We start from the raw sequence: 17125 nt of genomic DNA, 5'->3' as shown, positions 1-17125 counted from the left end.
GGGGTGGGGGATAACTTCTGTGTGACAAGCCTTCCTAAAGCCTTACTGCAGGCACAGTTGATTTCTAATTAGATTCTCCAGTGCCTGTGGGTGCCAGTGTGGGATCATTTTCCTAAGGATGTTTATAGCTAGCCCTTTGACCACAGCCAGATCTGAAAAGGGTTCATGTCTGTGACTAGGGCTTCTGTGGGTTTCAATGACCCTGGAAATCAACTCCTCCTTGGAAGGAGGAGCTGGTCACCTGTTGTTTTTAAAGAAAATCCCAAACAGTCGCCCATGACACCGAGAGCAGGGGTAGAGAGCCATGAGGAGCCTCGGTGATAAACAGCCCACCTCAGGAACGGGCAACTTCCTATGCACGTTATTTAACAGGCCTGTTCTCCAGTCCTAATAGCCGATCACCTTTGAAGTAGTAGACTTCCATACTTCAGCTTTCTTCTCTGAACACAAAGATCCTTTTTCTCCTTGGGGGTCTTTTCTGGGGGTGGGGTCCTTCCTGACAAGATGCCGTGTGAACATCCGCAGAAAATCTGTAGCGAGTCAGCCCTGGGGGACACCATTTTCACCACTTGCAGTCGTGTGATCTTGGGAAATGTTTTAGCTCTTCTTTATCCATTATGAAAGAGGAGCCCGTGGCCCACCCAGGAAGCTGTCTGCTGAGATGCAATGAGATGGAACACAGAAAGGGGCTGCCTAGAACCTCGTGCCACAGCAAGGCCAGTCCTGAGTCTTGGTCCTGCTCCCTTCCACCCTTGGCTGTTCCCTCTTCTCTGTTTGGTGAACAGCCACTTATTCTCCAGTGCTCGGCCTGTTATGGTCTTCCCTAGGTCACCTCAGCCCACATTCAGAAGAAAACCGAGTGACCCTTCCACCTCCCACTGCCTTCTGCAATATCCTTGTTGAGCAGTCACCCGGACATTGACTAACCTAGCACACATATGTGTGTCTGTGAAAGCGCAAGTTCCAGCGCACGGGAGAGAGGGCTTTGTTCCACTGATTTATCTCAGTGCTCTGCACTCAGTGGGGGCCCTGCATGTGCTTGGAGAAGGACTGTGTGAATATATGTACATTTGCTGGGCTTTCCTGGAACTCAGGAACCCTTCATTCCTTCAACCCCTGGAGGGGACCGGCTTCTGCCTCTGTGCCATAGCCACACAATGGTACACAGTGGCTGCCCTGAAGTCAAATGTCCCAAAGCTGCCATGATCCCACTGCATTCAGGATATATGAGCACCCTGCATCCTGATGGAGAGAGGAAAGGTACCTCTGTACCAGAGCATCTTTCCTTACAAACATAAAATGAAACCAGCAGGCGGGAAGCCTGACTCGGTGCCCTGGGCCCAGAGGAACACTTCCTGCTGCTGAATCTTCTTCATGCAGAGTGGGCTTGAGTTCAAATCTTCCCCTCTTCTCACTGGTTCTGTGAGCCTGGACTAGTCACCTGATCTCAGAACTCCCTCTCCCTCCCTTTTCTTCGCCAGTAAAATGAAAACGTTGTTCATAGCATTGCAGTTTTAAATCATATGCATAGGTGGCACAGAACAGCATGAGATGCCTGGTCTTTTGCCAGTCTCAGATCCATGGCCTGGGCTCCGGCAGATGAATGGCTCCATGGTGTAGCAGTGCTGCTGGCGAAGATATTCCCACCTAGGTCCTTTGGGATTTTACAGGAGTTTGGTAAGTGATCAGGTGTGAGTGCTAAGTGGTCAGTGAGCATGGATCTTGTCAATACGAAAATGCTGTGTGAGCGTCTAACACATGCTGTGCCTGCACAAGCAACAAATGAGCAGACAATGACCCACCTTTTCTATAGCCACACTGGGCAGCTGATACAGTAATATCACACACACACACACACACACACACACACACACACACACACACAAAGAAAATGGGGTCCAGGGAGGTGAGTAACTGGCATGTATGATCAGGCTGGCTGGTGGCAAAGCTGAGGTTTAAACACAAACTCTGAGCCAGGCTGGCCTCCTGCTTAGAAAGCCATAGAGCAGTGGCCAGTGGGTGCACCTTGCACATCTCTCCACAATGCATCACAATCTTAGACAGCAGGTTATCACTTCCATTCTAAGGCAGGAACCCAGGACATGTTATGGCAAGGGTTTTCCTAGCAGTACAGTGTACTGGTTAGTTTTGACAGTCAACTTGGAACAACTGAGAATCACCTGGGAAAAGGTCTTTATTGAAGAATTATCTAGATTAGGTTGGCCTGTGGGCATGTCTTTGAGAAACTGTCTTTATGGTTAGTTGATATGTGAAGACCCAGCTCATAGGGGACAGTACCATCCTCTAGGCTGGAGATTTGGAACAGTATAAGACAGGAGAAAGCTACAAGCAAGGAAATATTTATCTCTTTGTCCTTGACTGTCAATGGGTTATGACTAATCGCTTGAGTTTCTGCCTTGATTTCCCTAAAGTGATGGACTGGAACCTGGGCGGTATGCCAAATAAAATCCCTCTCCCTTGCATTGGGTTTGTCAGGGTGGTTGTCATAGCAACAGAAACAAAACTATAATATGCAGAAAGTAGGTGGTAGGGTTGGGCCTGGAATATAGAAACATCCCACCCCTGACCACTACAGGGGTCATTTTAAGCCAACCATGGGCACAGGTATGTGACATCTGAAGTGACCTGCTCAGTCCTGGGTGTCAGTTGTTCTTCAAGCCCATGACATAGTCCCATGCCAACATGGCAGGGGTGTTGCTCAGCTCTTGCTCCTCTCCCTGAGATCACTTTGATGGCTGAGGTCCTACTTAACACTAGCAGCCCTTCCTGCTTGATCCCTGCTCTTCTGTCCCCAAAGACAGACAGACAGGAAGACAGGAATTATCCAGCAGTTTCTCTTGACTGGATTTAGGCAGAGAAGGGTGGAGCTTCAACTGTGTGTTCACCGATGGTAACTGAAACAGAGCAGCGTGTCACCAATACAAACAACAAGTGAATCAACCAAGCCTCAAAATACCATAAATGCCTAACACTACTTCAGAATTATGGTTCTAAGTCCACCTTAGTCAATCCTATTATTTAATGCCTTAATAAAGAAGCACATATTTGCTGCATTATAAATTTGTGGTTTTAATATTTTGATACCATTTTAATATAATTAACTACATTTTGTAATCCTCTGTATTTTTATTGCATGCATTGAGAAGCATCATTCCCAGAGGGACCTGGAAGTTTTTTCAGACTGGCAAAGGGTCCTTTACTGAAAAAAAAATGTTTACAGGCAATCATTTGAGGCAAGGATCTATGACCACACGTTGTAATTCCTAGTTGACAGAAGATAAATTTAGGAGCTGAGAAGTCAAGCCAACTGTCATAGGTCACACAATGTGAAACCAAAATATGAGCCACCTTGTTGTTAAGGAGCCACATTGTCATACTTGTTATTAAGTCTCTATACCTTCCAAGAATAAGTTCCTGTCTTGTAAGCCTAATGTTTCCTGCAAACCATGTTTTTCAACCTGTGCTGAACTTGTGGCCCATGATGTACACCCACCCCTTTGCCTTGCTAAACTCCCGAACCCATGAGATATGGTGGCCTTTTTGCCTTACAAAAATGTGTCTTCCCAGATACCTTGATGCCTCCTTTTCCACATGATGTGTTCTGGCACTTATCTACCCCACAGGCAGCCTTGGGCTCTGAGTCCCCCACTTTTGTATCCAGGTGCTATTATCACACTTGTGTGTGTACCCCACAGACGGCCTTAAGCCCAATCTTTTGGGGGGGATTCGAGATAGGGTTCTTCTGTGTAGCCTTGGCTGTTCTGGACTAACTTTGTAGACCAGGCTGGCCTCAAACTCACAGTGATCCTCCTTCCTCTGCTTCCCAAGTACTGGGATTAAAGGAGTGCACCACCACCACCCAGCTGAGTCCAACAATCTTATATCCAGGTGCTAACAGCCGATTGTCTGGACCACTGTTTTCCACCAACTCTGACCCTTCCCCATAAAGGGGACCTCAAAAGCCAGGGAGCTGCTACTCTCTGAAATCCTGACTTGGGAGAATCAGCCAGCCGGCCAGTTCTAAATACAGCTTGGTTTAATCAGACATTTGTGGTGGCCAGCAAGATAAAAATCCATTCCCCTTAAATGATGAAGCTGGGCTCTTTACTTCAGGATCCTTGAGAGGCCAGTAAGCTACCCTAGGGAGGACGCACCTTGGGATCTAGGAGAAGTACTTTTGGCTCTGCAAACTCCTGTAGTAGTGAATGGCTTTAAAGAAAAACAAAAAAAAAATGTCCCCCCTGGAAGCCTTGTTTTGGTAAGTCATAGATGCTCTTGCTCTTTAGACTTTGTGACATTTGTCTGCCTGGTTTCTGGTTCTGGGGGATTCTGGTGTGAGAACAGGGAGGAGCTGACAAGGCTGTGCACAAGAGGTCTAACAATGGCAAGGGAGGGGTGAATATCTAAGCCAAGAAGCTAGATGAGAGCCTGCCCTCCTGACCATCACCCCCGGCTGGGCCTCCTGGTTCCCTGTGGGCTGCCAGCTCTTTCTTCCAAATGACACTTTTCTTGTAGAATGTAATTGATGCTTTAACACTCCGCCTCCCCAAGTGCCATGAGGGCTGGGACTGGCTTTATTTATCTCTGAATTCATATGAGCCCTGAAAAGGGTCAGACTGCACATGTCTATAACCCATAAATGTCTCATACACGAGGGTGTTCCTGGTGCAATTTCACTGCTGTAAGGACTGTAGAAAGGCCCCAAGCCAAAGAGTCTGACCATACTTTATAAGGCCATTAGCATGGGGCCTTGTGTTTTTACAACACCTTTGATGTGCCCCGGGATTTTTATGTCCCTTTGACTTAAGTCATAAGTGTAAACTTGTCAGGATGTGGACAGGGCTCAGCGCTTGCATCTTAGAAACAGAAACGGAAGCACTGTGGTGACAGGGAGAGGCTTCAGAACCCACCCTCATCACTCTCTGCTGTGAGCCCAACACCCTCATCTATCAAATGGGAACCCTGAGACCAACGCAGGGATTGAGTGAGTGCAGAGAGTTCAGATATGCTCTTGGTGCAGAGTGAAGCCACAGTCACTGTGGGTGACATCTGGGATCAGTGGTGGCACACAAAGGATGATGCGATTGAGACCAGATGAGGTCTGGGTTCACTTTGGCTGCGTGCCTGGGCCCAGACACTGCCCTCCGGAACCTTCAGTTCTTGAGTGACAAAGTGAGAGGACAGGATCTGCCTGCGTCGCTCAAGACACGTTGCTGAAAGTCTAAAAGTCTGTGTCACGTCATGTGTGTGTCCATCCTGTGTGTCATCCCTTCCCTTCCACAATCCTCACCACCAGCGGGGAGACATCTGCATGAGATGAAGAATGAAACTCAAGTCAGCATCAGTTTTGTAGCTTCTGCATAGCTTTAGGCATAGATGCATAAGAGCTCCCGAGCAAAGTAGCAAAGTACCTGAGACCTTTACGACAGGAATGAGTTCTATTGATTGATCAATAGCTCATGCCAAGAGGCGAAGGAGGATTTGTAATAATCACGTGAGTAGATTCTATTGGTGGAGGGTGCAAAGTACATGGGACCTCATTCATAAGGATGGGTTCTATCCACTGAGAGGCAAAGCTCAGAGTTAGGGCCTGAACAATGTCCAGGATGTCGGGGCAGGGGGGGGCGGGTGTCAAAAAGGCTGGCTTCGTAGGACATCAGAAAGATCATCCTGTTGTCAGACAACATTCACTCCAGCCTTTGGGTTTGACCAGACATCATTCATTTCCTTCCCTTGAAAAAAACAGGCCGGCATGTTTGACAAGCCTGGTTCTCCTGATGCTTTTTTGGAGCTAAGCCTCCTACACCTGTGCACAGCGGGTCTTTAAACCGCTTCTGTTGGGTGTTTATTATGGTCTTCGGTCAGGGTCTTGCTCTCAAGCAGAGTGTGATGCACATTTAAGATCTTTCCTTCTACTCACTTCTACCAAGTGAGTCAGGGTTCCCTTACCACACACACCCATGCCCTTCACTCCGCTCCTGTGCGCTGCAAGTCTCTTTCTTCTACATTTTGATTCTTACAATAAGCTGTAAGGATCCTTTCACTAGCTCTGGTGCACAAGACTGCACAGGGCCTCTTCTAGTAAGTGGAGTCATTTACAATGGAGCCACACTTAGCATGGCCAGACAGCTATTCCTGTACACACACACACACACACACACAGAGAGAGAGAGAGAGAGAGAGAGAGAGAGAGAGAGAGAGAGAGAGAGAGAGAGAGAGACAGAGAGAGACAGAGAGAGAGAGAGAGACAGACAGACAGACAGACAGACAGACAGAGACAGAGAGACAGAGATAGATAGATAGATAGATAGATAGATAGATAGATAGATACACACTCATGTACATACACACATGTACCCCCTCCTACACACACTTTCACCCATGCACAAACATAAACACATACATACTCACTTGCTGGGGGAGCAGTAGACCTGTGGCAAGGGTGTTGTGGGTAGGAGTGACCAGGCCCACCCATAACAATGGCAGCGAAAGCCTATTGAGCAACTGTTTTTCCCCAAATGACTTTCCAAATAGAAAATTGTCTTATATTATTACTGAAAAGGGGAATTTTAAATGAGGCTAACATGGAATTTAATGGCTGTGGAGCAATCACATTCCCTGTATCAGATTAAAATTCTACAGCTGCCACAGGAAACACGTGCTTTAGGAGTCGCCAAGAGTTTATGTTATCACTAGTGGATAGCTTGACTGTCCCACATGCCCTGCGTCCTGCATTCAAATGAGCAAGAGGCTCCATCAGGATGAGATTCTAGGTGCCCCGGAAGCATGCCCAAGACAAGGGGCCCCCCGAGAGACTGAGAGACTACCTTAAGACAAAGGTGGGAAACAGCCCCATATTTCCTGCAAGCAGCCATATAGAGGTGGATATGTCCAATGGAGTTTGCCTGACTCAGACCACACACCAGCTGTGTGGCTTCAGGAAAGTCTCTTTGCTTTGCTGGACCTGTGTCTTTCCATACTTGTTAGTCTGTGTGGAGGAAAGTTGCAAAGACATTGAAATGACACAGACCAAAGATTTGGCAGCTCCTCAGAGGCTGCTGAGGATCAACAGTTCCTATGCTTAGTTCTCCCTGTCCCCACCCCTCCCTGATAGTGAAGTTTGGTCCCCATCTATACTACTTAGTACTAGTAATTTATTATGCTCTTCCTGAGGGGCGGGCATCCCCTCATCCACTACCTAAGGCAATATTATTCCTTCCATTTTATAGTCTAGGAAATGAGGCTTGAGTTGCCCAAAGCCACAGGAGCAAGGCCAGGAGATGGCAGGCATTTAAATCCAGACCCTTCTGACTTATAAGCTCTTCTCCTGATGCTTCCAGAATATGCCAGATCCGCAGCTTCAAACTGCATAACTCTCCTAAAGGCGAGGGGCTTTCTCCCAGTCCTTCCTTATCCTAGCACAATGCTCTCCTGGCGTTACATCATGGTGATGTTATCTAGAAAACACTGTGGAATGGATACTCTCTTAAGGTCAGTTCTAGAAAACATGTCTTTAGAAGCCCTGGCATTCACAGGCAATCAAGTCTGGACACCAAAGAAAAGCATGAACAAAATAGACTCTCTCTCTCTCTCTCTCTCTCTCTCTCTCTCTCTCTCTCTCTCTCTCTGTGTGTGTGTGTGTGTGTGTGTGTGTGTGTGTGTGTGTGTGTGTGTGTGTGTGTTGGGGTGGGAGGGCATCTTAGCTTGCCAATCCCAGTTTCGGTTTGTTTTTTGTTTTTTTAATGATAAACTGCTGGTGAGGAGTAGTTATCCTGCAGCCCCAAGGTGTGGTTTTGAAATATCTACTCCAAAGGAAAGTTAAGCAAAGAAATAGAGATCTATCAAATGTGCAGGACAGAGGAAGAAGGGGCATCCATGAAAGTCCTCTGAAAGGCTGTCAAAGGCTTGCCGGGTCAGTGAGGGCTGGCCCAACACTGCCAATTAGAGCAAATGGGAAACAGGCCTCCATCTCAGAATTAAAGATGAAGAGCAGCAGTTAACCTGTCTCCTAGCAGGAAACACGGCTCTTAATGCTTCATGTAATTTAATATTTTAAATTATGACCGTAAGCATCCAAGCCTCCTGTTGAACAAAAGAACACAGCAATAAAATTCTCAATGGGGCTTTGGCTAGCACGGGTACAGAAATAATGGCTATGGAGCCAGAGCTGAGCAGGCCAGCCGAGCAAGCCTTCTCTCTCATTCCCTTGGCTCAGTCCTATCTTCCAATAGCCATCCTCTTGTGGCAGGAAGCATTGGTTGTTGTTCAGTCACTTTTGGAGGATGAGATACATTGATGTGAATAGTAAGCAGGCCCCATCAGAGCTCAGAGGTCCTGGTTATTCTAGGAGGCTCATTTAAAGTATGGCTCTCCAGGCTGCGGAGATGGCTCAGTCAATAGGGTGCCTGCCTTGCAACCATGGTGACCTGAATTCCATCCCTACAGGCACACAAGCAAGCACTGTGCGGTGATATGAGCTTGTTATGTCAGTGTTAGGGACACTGAAACAGATAAATCCCTGGGGCTTGCCAGCCAGCCAGCCTAGACTACATGGCCAGCTCCAGGCCAGCAAGGAGAAACCCTGCCTCAAAACACAAGGAGGATGGTGCCTGAGGAACAACAGCCAAAGTTGTCCTCTGACCTACAAGTGCACACATGAGTACCCTTAGATAAGCAAGTGCATGTGCAATGCAAGATACACACACACACACACACACACACACACACACACACACACACACACACCCTACAGACACTAATGGCTACTCTTGGCTGTCAGCAAGCAGCTGGGCATACCTGGGAGGGATCTTGTTTGACTGGATCATTTGCAGTTGGAAGATCCACGCTAAATCTGGGCTACACTTTCTGGCAGCGGCCTCTTTAAATGGCACAGAAGAAGGAAGATTTTTCTCTTTGCCTGTTTGCTTGCTGTCCTTGTCGCTGGAACATTCTCCTATCCTGCTGCCGAGGCATTCCTTTACTGGCGTTAGAGCCTACTTCACGGTACCAGAAACCAGCGGAGACACCCAACCTTGTGACCTGGACATCTGCCTTGGCCTTTGCATCAGGAGACAGGCATTGTTGGACTAGATGGACCACACACAGCTGTAGGCCACTCTACCGAATCCTCCTCACATAAATACAGAGTCATTCCAGCACCCCTCTAGAGAACACTGATACACTGTGGTCCTCACCCCTGGGGCACTTTGGAAACACCTTGTGCCAGAAAACCTAGTGGCAGTCTTAGAAAAGCTCTCCTCCTGATTTCTCTTAGCATTCAGGGTGGAGAACAGCACTTTAGATCACAGCCCTTACAAGGCATAGCAGGTGGGCATCCTGAGATACAGGAGGCCTTGGCTATACTGAAATGAAAGGCATAATCCCTGTCCAGCTGATGTGAGGAAGAACTATGCAAATAAGGGGGCAGATGCAGGGAGCCGAACAGAATCAGCAGGCAGTGTGCAGCCCCAGCAAGATGCTGAGCTCCACACTATCTATAAGAAGCAAAATCTTATCATATGGGAAAGGATGCAGTGAAGAAACTGCTGATATGACCACTCCACTATTAGGGGGAAGGCTTTTATTGTGGATAAGAGGTGTGGGGGGGGGGGAAGTATCCAGAGACACCTAGAAGAGTCCGGAGCAGAGAAAAAAAAAAAGAAAGAAAGAAAGAAAGCAGACAAGCATGGCCAACATACTGGACATGGATGACCAGGACTATCTTTGAGAGAAGAAAAAGACTGAGAGAGAGCGTGGCAGAGGACAGTAGTGGAGATTGTGAGAGAGCGGGAGGTAGAGAACAGAATGCAGGGAGAGAGAACAGCAGGAATGGCTGGATTATAAGGAAGATGAGCAGCTGGCGTAGCTGGGGGTGGGGTGTGGGGTGGGGTGGGGGGAAGGCCCAGGATGTTAGCGGTGGACTGAGCACTTGTGAGTAGGGACTGAGAGAACCCCCAGACCAGCATGCACTTTGATATGCTGATAGGCGCCACAGGTAGCCATTTGTCCCATCTGCCAGAGGTAAAGGCAACTGACTCCTTTTGGCAGATGGGAGCCAGCTTTACAAGCTCCTGAGGAGTTCTGGCTTCTATGGACTCACGAGAAATCCCCCTATAGTCCAGCTTGAGCTCATTTCTGAACATATGGACTGCCTTTTGGGGTTTGGGGAACTAGAATGTCTTTTGGGCCTGATGCTGATGGTTCATTTTCAAAGGTCCTCCAAGCCAACTTAGGTCCAGCTACAAATGAGCAGCACTCTCTCGACCCCTGCCAGTGCTTGTTCATTTAGATATTCCTGATCCACAAATTCTGCTAAGCTTCATTCCCCAAAGCCAGAAGGTTATCACAGAAGATTACTAGCAGCCACGGTTTCCTGCAAGATCAAGCCTCTGATAACTTTGAACAGAATTACACCACAGAGATGTACCCTCACAACACTTTGTTGAGAACAAGACAGACATAAGAAAAGAGAAAGAGGCATGTAAGGCTATGCCCTCCTGCTTACTCAGCGCTGTGGGAAGAGGGCCCTGCGTTAGTGCTATAGACTTCCCTGCGCCCAGTCAGCCCCCACGCATGATACCTGACATCTGACTTTGCAGGGTTATACACTGAACTGCCCCATTTGTGCTAGCCTGGATCCCAGTGCTCTTCTCATGCAATGAGGGTGCTCTTATTATGAAGTGAGGACCTTTGGTTCGCACATACTCAGCAGGTGAGACATTAGGTGTATCAGTTTGTAAGATGCAGCCCCTGGAGTCTCGAAGACAAGTGAGCATCTCACGTGGTGCCAGACACATGTCACCACACACTTGCTGCACCTTGTCCCTTCATATACTGTCTCTCCACACCTGTCAGATGCATGCATACGCCAGGATTCCCTCCACGCTGGACTGTCCCTGGGTGCCGCCCAGCTCCCCCTTCCATCCTCTACCGGTTTGTGTGTACCAACCTCATGTGGGCTAGGGCTCTAGAGCTGTGGCTGTACTTTCTAGGATTTGGTTTTGTTTGTTTGTTTTCTTTTCCCCCCATCCCCAAGATCTCCCTTGTAGTCTTGGTTGGCCTAGAACTCACTATGTAGATTAAGCTGTCTTCTTGAATTCATAAAGATCTGTTTGCCTCTGCCTCCTGAGTGCTGGGATTAAAGGTAGAATTTAGATTTTTACCTTCCAACAGGACCTTTGTCAAAAAACCACCTGTATCACCCATCACCCATGGTGCATTCTGAGCCTTTTTCTTTTCTTTCTTTCCTTCTTCTTCTTCTTCTTCTTCTTCTTCTTCTTCTTCTTCTTCTTCTTCTTCTTCTTCTTCTTCTTTTCTGAGACAGGGTTTCTCTGTGTAGTCTTGGCTGTCCTGGACTCTTAGACCAGGCTGGCCTCGAACTCACAGTGATCTGCCTGGCTCTGCCTCTCGAGTGCTGGGATTAAAGTCGTGCAGCACCACGCCTGGCCTCTGAGCCTCTTTCTTGATGGCGACCCTCTGCCCTAGTCTTGCCATTTTTCACTTTCATGGATGGACCTGAGAATGATACTTACAGCTCTTTTTCACCAGGACATCGCAGAGAAGAGATGTGCTTTGTCTTTTTAGAAAACCCGTGTGTTGGGTCCTATGATCACTTCTACTTTACAAATGAGAAAACTGAGGCAAAGATGGGTCAAGGCACTTGCCTCAAGCCAAACAGTCAGTATGAGAGCTGGAACCTGAACCCTGAGGTTGGCTTCAGGATTTAGATTCTTAGCCACTGTCTTACTTTGTTTTCTGTTGCTATAACAAACTACCCAAGAGCAGGTAATTTGTGACGAAGGGAAGTATATTTGGCTCGAGTCCCGGAGGCTGGGAACTATGAGAACCTGACACGAGTGTCTACTTGACATCTGCTGACGAACTTCCTGTTGCAGCATAACCCAGCAAGGCGTAACATAAGGGGTGGGCAGGCCTTCTTAGAAGGCCACTAATGCCATCATGGAGGCCCCTTCCTCGTAGCCTTATCCATTCACCAATCCCTTCTGATCTTGTGATATTTTGATGAGATAGGTTAACATGATTCTCCCTCCTTCCCCATGATGTGGATAGGTGCACAGGTGTGCACAGATGTACACATATTCACGTGCACATGGAGGTCAGAGGTCAACCTTGGGTGTTGTTCTTTTCACACGTGCCTGGAGTGCTCACCCATTGGCTAGGCTGACAGACCAGTGAGCCCTGGGAGCTAACTATCTTTGCCTCTAGAGCACTAGGACAGCAGGCATGTGTCACCACACCCAGCTTTTTATGTGGGTTCTAGGGATCAGACGCAGGACTTCATGCTTGCATGGTGAGTACTTTACTACCTCCTCAGCCCACCTCTCCTCTTTAATAGATTACTACATGCAGGCTCAGGCGGGCCTCTGCCTAATGCTGGGCTGGGATTTCAAACCATTGCCATCAACTGTCACTTTCTAAATTGGGTTCTTGAGGTTTTAGGGGTCCTAGGGCCGGGGCTTCATAGAAGAAGAGGCAGGGGCTCTCAGGAGCCTCCTGCTTCTGTTCCTCTCAGTGACCACACTGACTACAAAGCAGAGCTCCATGCGTTTTAGAAGGCTGTCTAGACAGTTAGAAGTGGGAGTGGGGGCAGCAAATAGTCACATATGGGGGAGGTTTTGCTTTTATTACACATTAAGGGTGCAATTTGTTCCTGTTAGGTTTGCCTTGGGCTGCATCGTAAGATTTCACTTGAAGAAAGGGACAAACACCTTAAAAATAGTTCAGAAGGAGGGCACCAAGCAAGGCTCAGTCTGAGCTTCATCAGGCTGGGCCACACACATAGGTGGGTCTGTGCTGTCCCAGGCCCAGGTGAGTGTGTGCTGCCCCAGGCCCAGGTGGGTCTGGGCTGCCCCAGGCCCAGGTGAGTGTGTGCTGCCCCAGGCCCAGGTGAGTGTGTGCTGCCCCAGGCCCAGGTGAGTGTGTGCTGCCTCAGGCCCAGGTGGGTCTGTCCTTCCCCAGGCCCTGGAGGGTCTGTCCTTCCCCAGGCACATAGGTGGGTAGGTGCTGACCTGTGCACAATGAAAGCTATAATAAGCTGAAGAGCCAAGCTAGGTAGGGGGCAATGCTTCTCTCTTGAATTTAGGTGACAGGGTCTGGGGATGTGTGGCTCAGTCTAGTCTCTCAAGATACTGCAGACCTAAATTTATTTCCCAGAACCCATGTTGTTCTTGTTTAAAAACAAACAAACAAACAAACAAACAACAAACACAGATGTGGGAGCATATGCCTGAAATCCATCCCCTGCCACTGGGAAGTGAAGAAAGATGGATTCCTGACTCTAGCTAGTAAGCCAGTCTAGCTTACTTTGTGAATTCTAGGCCAGTGAGATCCTGTCTCAATAAACAAAGGTGGCCAGCACCTGGGAGATGGTACCCTAAGTTGTTTCTAGCCTCTCAATGTGTGCTCACATTTCACATGCACCCACACATGTAAACAGGCACAAACAGGCAATGATCTCTTTGACACTGACCCCACCTGCCAGAACAAAGTGGCAGACGGTTTTAGTCTCTTCCCACCTCCAACAGGTCAGTAGGACCAACAGGTCTAACCTCATCCAAGTGGGAGTAGGAGGCAGCAGACAGGCACCAGTTACAGCATCAGGGCCCACAGACATAGGTAGGCAAGGTGTTCCCCAATAGAACATGCAGGCCCCAGGAGCATACTGAGACAATCATGCACTGTTCAGCAGGCACTTCTGGAAGGCTCTGGAGTCACTCACACATCTGCAGGACTAAAGCAGCAATTTCCTGTTGGCATCCAGACATGGTGTCTTCCAGGGAACACGTGGTCCTGCGTGTTCATGGGCAGCCCTGCTGCCTCTGACTCTTTAGTTGCTGAGAGTCAGAGTGAACCAGCCAGTGAGTTGGGCAGTCACAAGGCAGTGGACTGAGGTGGGAAGTCAGAAGGCTGTGGACTGAGGTGGGAAGTCAGAAGGCTGTGGACTGAGGCTCAAGGCCCAAGGCCATGGACACCCTTGAGGCACCAACATGAAACAGGTGATGCTAGCAGCTGCCCTTCGACTCACTGAGCACTTGCTGTACGCTGAGCACTTTGCTCATACTCCTGAGTTGTGGACGTAGCCCAGAATAAGAGGAGTGCCACATAGTTCCATTTAAGAGGTAAGAAGACGGAGGTCCAGACAGTAAGCAGCAGAGCAAAGTCTTGAACCCAAGTCAGCTGCCTGAGACTTTGACCAAGCTCCACTTTCACATCCAGTGTATGCAGGGTAATGGACCCACCCACCAAGCCCACATGCCTGACTTCTGCCTTAGTTTCTCTATACCATATATTCTGGGCACAGGGGGTGAGTAGAACATCACCCCTAAATAAGCAACAACTGATTTTTCTTTTTTCTTTAATTTTTTACATATACATTTATATTATTACACATATATACAATAGACTACATACAGCAAGAAGAACCACAAAACAATCAGGAATTATATAAATTCTACATTCTTAGTGTTTTGGCTATTTGTGTTTGGCAACCTTGAAGAAAACATCTTTCCTATCTTGGAGAGTCTAATATTCTGAATGTAAATCAATATCTATCATATCTCATCATTATCAACTTAAAACATCTATCTAGACCTAAAAATATCTTAATCCCTAAACAACTAAACTTAATTGTAAAACTAAACTATCTGGTCTTCAACTGCATCAAAGACTTGAGCAAGAACTATTTTTTATAGATAGTAAAACATCTTCCTTATATGCATTAAAGCAGACATGTATGTACTATAGACCCACATCCTGTCTGTGGTACACTGTCTGTGGTATACAAAGGAACAACAGTAAACATTCATGAAGATTCATGTGGTGGTATATACCTATAATCTCAATACGAAGAGGCTGAGGCAGGAGGATCACTGAAGCTTGAGACCAGCCTGGACTGCAGACTAAGATCCTGTCTCAAAAGAACAATCCCTCACCGCCCCCCAAATACACTTAGAAGCAAGTGTCTGGCACACATGATATGGCGGTACACACAAGCCAGTGTGACTTGTCCCCTTGGGAGGGTGTGCTTGTCAGCCCCACTATACCTGGCCCCAGCTCCCCTCAGGCCTGTGTCACCCACATCCCAGGCCTGATACCTCCTTGTTGCACCAACTCAAGTGCCTGTTGGGACTTGTTCTAAGTTAAACAGGAATAGACTTCGTTCAGCTCAAATGAGACTTGAACACTTCGGGTCTCTGTTGTCGATTCTCCCAACACAGGGTAAAAAGTACTTGTCCATTAACAAGCCCATGAGCTGAGGCGGGAGAGAAATCAATAGCGTGGACCAATTCGGGGTGTTGTGATGCAGGTTAGGATTCCAGCAGCCCGAGCCTTCCAAACAGGTACACAGAGTAATTGGCTTCTCCCTGGCGAACGGTCCTGCAGCCTCCACGACTCTCCAATTAACATGTTCCATTGAAAGGCACACAACTATTTGGGTTCACTGTACCCCTGTCAGTGTTTGTGCAGTCAGAACGTGCAAGTACATGGAAAGTGCACAGAATGATAAATACAAGTGTCTCTCAGAGGCCAAGCAGAGCTTAAAGGAACCTTACCGTTGGGCTTCTCTTTGAACTCAGATGCCTGCCCAGCACCCCTGATTGCCTGAAACTGTCCCCAACTCAGCTGGGAAGTAGACAGAGGACTACCTGTGGCTTGCCTGGTATTACCTTGTGCAGCTGATCAGGGAGGAGAGGACAGCTTCCTCCCTGCCCCACTTGAACTTGACACCAAGCCTCTGCTGCTGGGCATGTCACCTCTTCTTCCTGCATCTGTCAATCTCTCTCCCAACCCTCAGGGACCCTTCCCAGGCCAGGTCCCAGCCTTTACTTGCTTCAGCTGTGGCATCCTCTCTTCCTCCTTAATGAAGATACCCATAGTTCCCCTCACTGGGAAAGAGTCTTTATAGATAAGCATCATTTGTCTCAAGGCATCACCAGGATACAAGGGGCTTAGACAGTGGTGCTTAGACCAGGGTGTAGCAGGCGCTGCAGAAAAGGGTGGTGGGAAAATGGAAATGGGCTTGTGCATCATGGATGAGCAAGGAGGGGAGGATGTAGATGTTTGAGAAGGTAGCGGTAGGATGAGTAGGGAGACGGTAGCTAGAGTAGGAGACCAGCCTGTGCCATCTAGCTGGGTGGGTACAAAGACTGTTGTAGCTGAGCAACAGGAAGGTAGGTCAGTACTTGAAAGGCCATTTAGTGTGTGGTTCTGGTGTGAGCTGTGGGCCAGGCGATGGGCTGCATCCAAGAACTGATAGCTCCTGGCCACGGACTATAGGAAAAGCAATAATTCTCTCTGCACCTCTGGTTTCCTTCTTCTCTAAATAGCAACAGCACTTTCCTTTACACACTACCTGTGAGGACTAAATTGCACCTGTGAAACACCTTGAGCCGTGACTGTGGTGGAAAGCTAAATAAGCAACAGCTGCCCACCATTGCTAGTAACAGACAGAGAAATGGGGTAGGTGGATATGTAGAAAGTGAAGTAGATGGACTGACAGATGAACAACTTGATGGGAGGAGGGGTAGGAGGGTGAGTTAATCCACACATAGGTAACTGGGTGGACGGATGGGTGGACGGATGGATGGATGGATGGGTGGATGGATGGATGGATGGGTGGGTGGATGGATGGATGGATGGATGGATGGGTGGGTGGGTGGGTGGATGGATGGATGGGTGGATGGATGGATGGATGGGTGGATGGATGGATGGATGGATGGATGCATGGATGGATGGGTGGATGGATGGGTGGATGGATGGGTGGATGGATGGATGGGTGGATGTCTTCATAGGAGGCTGGGTAGGGTGGGTGGGTTAATGCACACATAGGTGACGGGATGCACGGATGGCTGAGGAGTGAATGTTGTGAGGAGGGATGGATAGAGGAGAAAATGCTTTTTACCAAGTATGTAGGATAAAGCTGTCTCTGGATTACCCTCCTCAACCCATTTCCAAGGCATCAGAGCTGCCCAGCCTGCTCCTCCACCTTGTCAGAACATATAGAAGTCTCATGGATCCCAGCGTGAATTCCTTTTTGATCTGCGCCCAGTGTGCTACCTGACTGTCCACTGTCAAGGACCCAACA

The sequence above is a fragment of the Acomys minous genome, assembly GCF_964271855.1.
Source record: "Acomys minous genome assembly, chromosome: 3".
Classification (NCBI taxonomy): domain Eukaryota; kingdom Metazoa; phylum Chordata; class Mammalia; order Rodentia; family Muridae; genus Acomys; species Acomys minous.
This window is presented reverse-complemented; position numbering follows the sequence as displayed.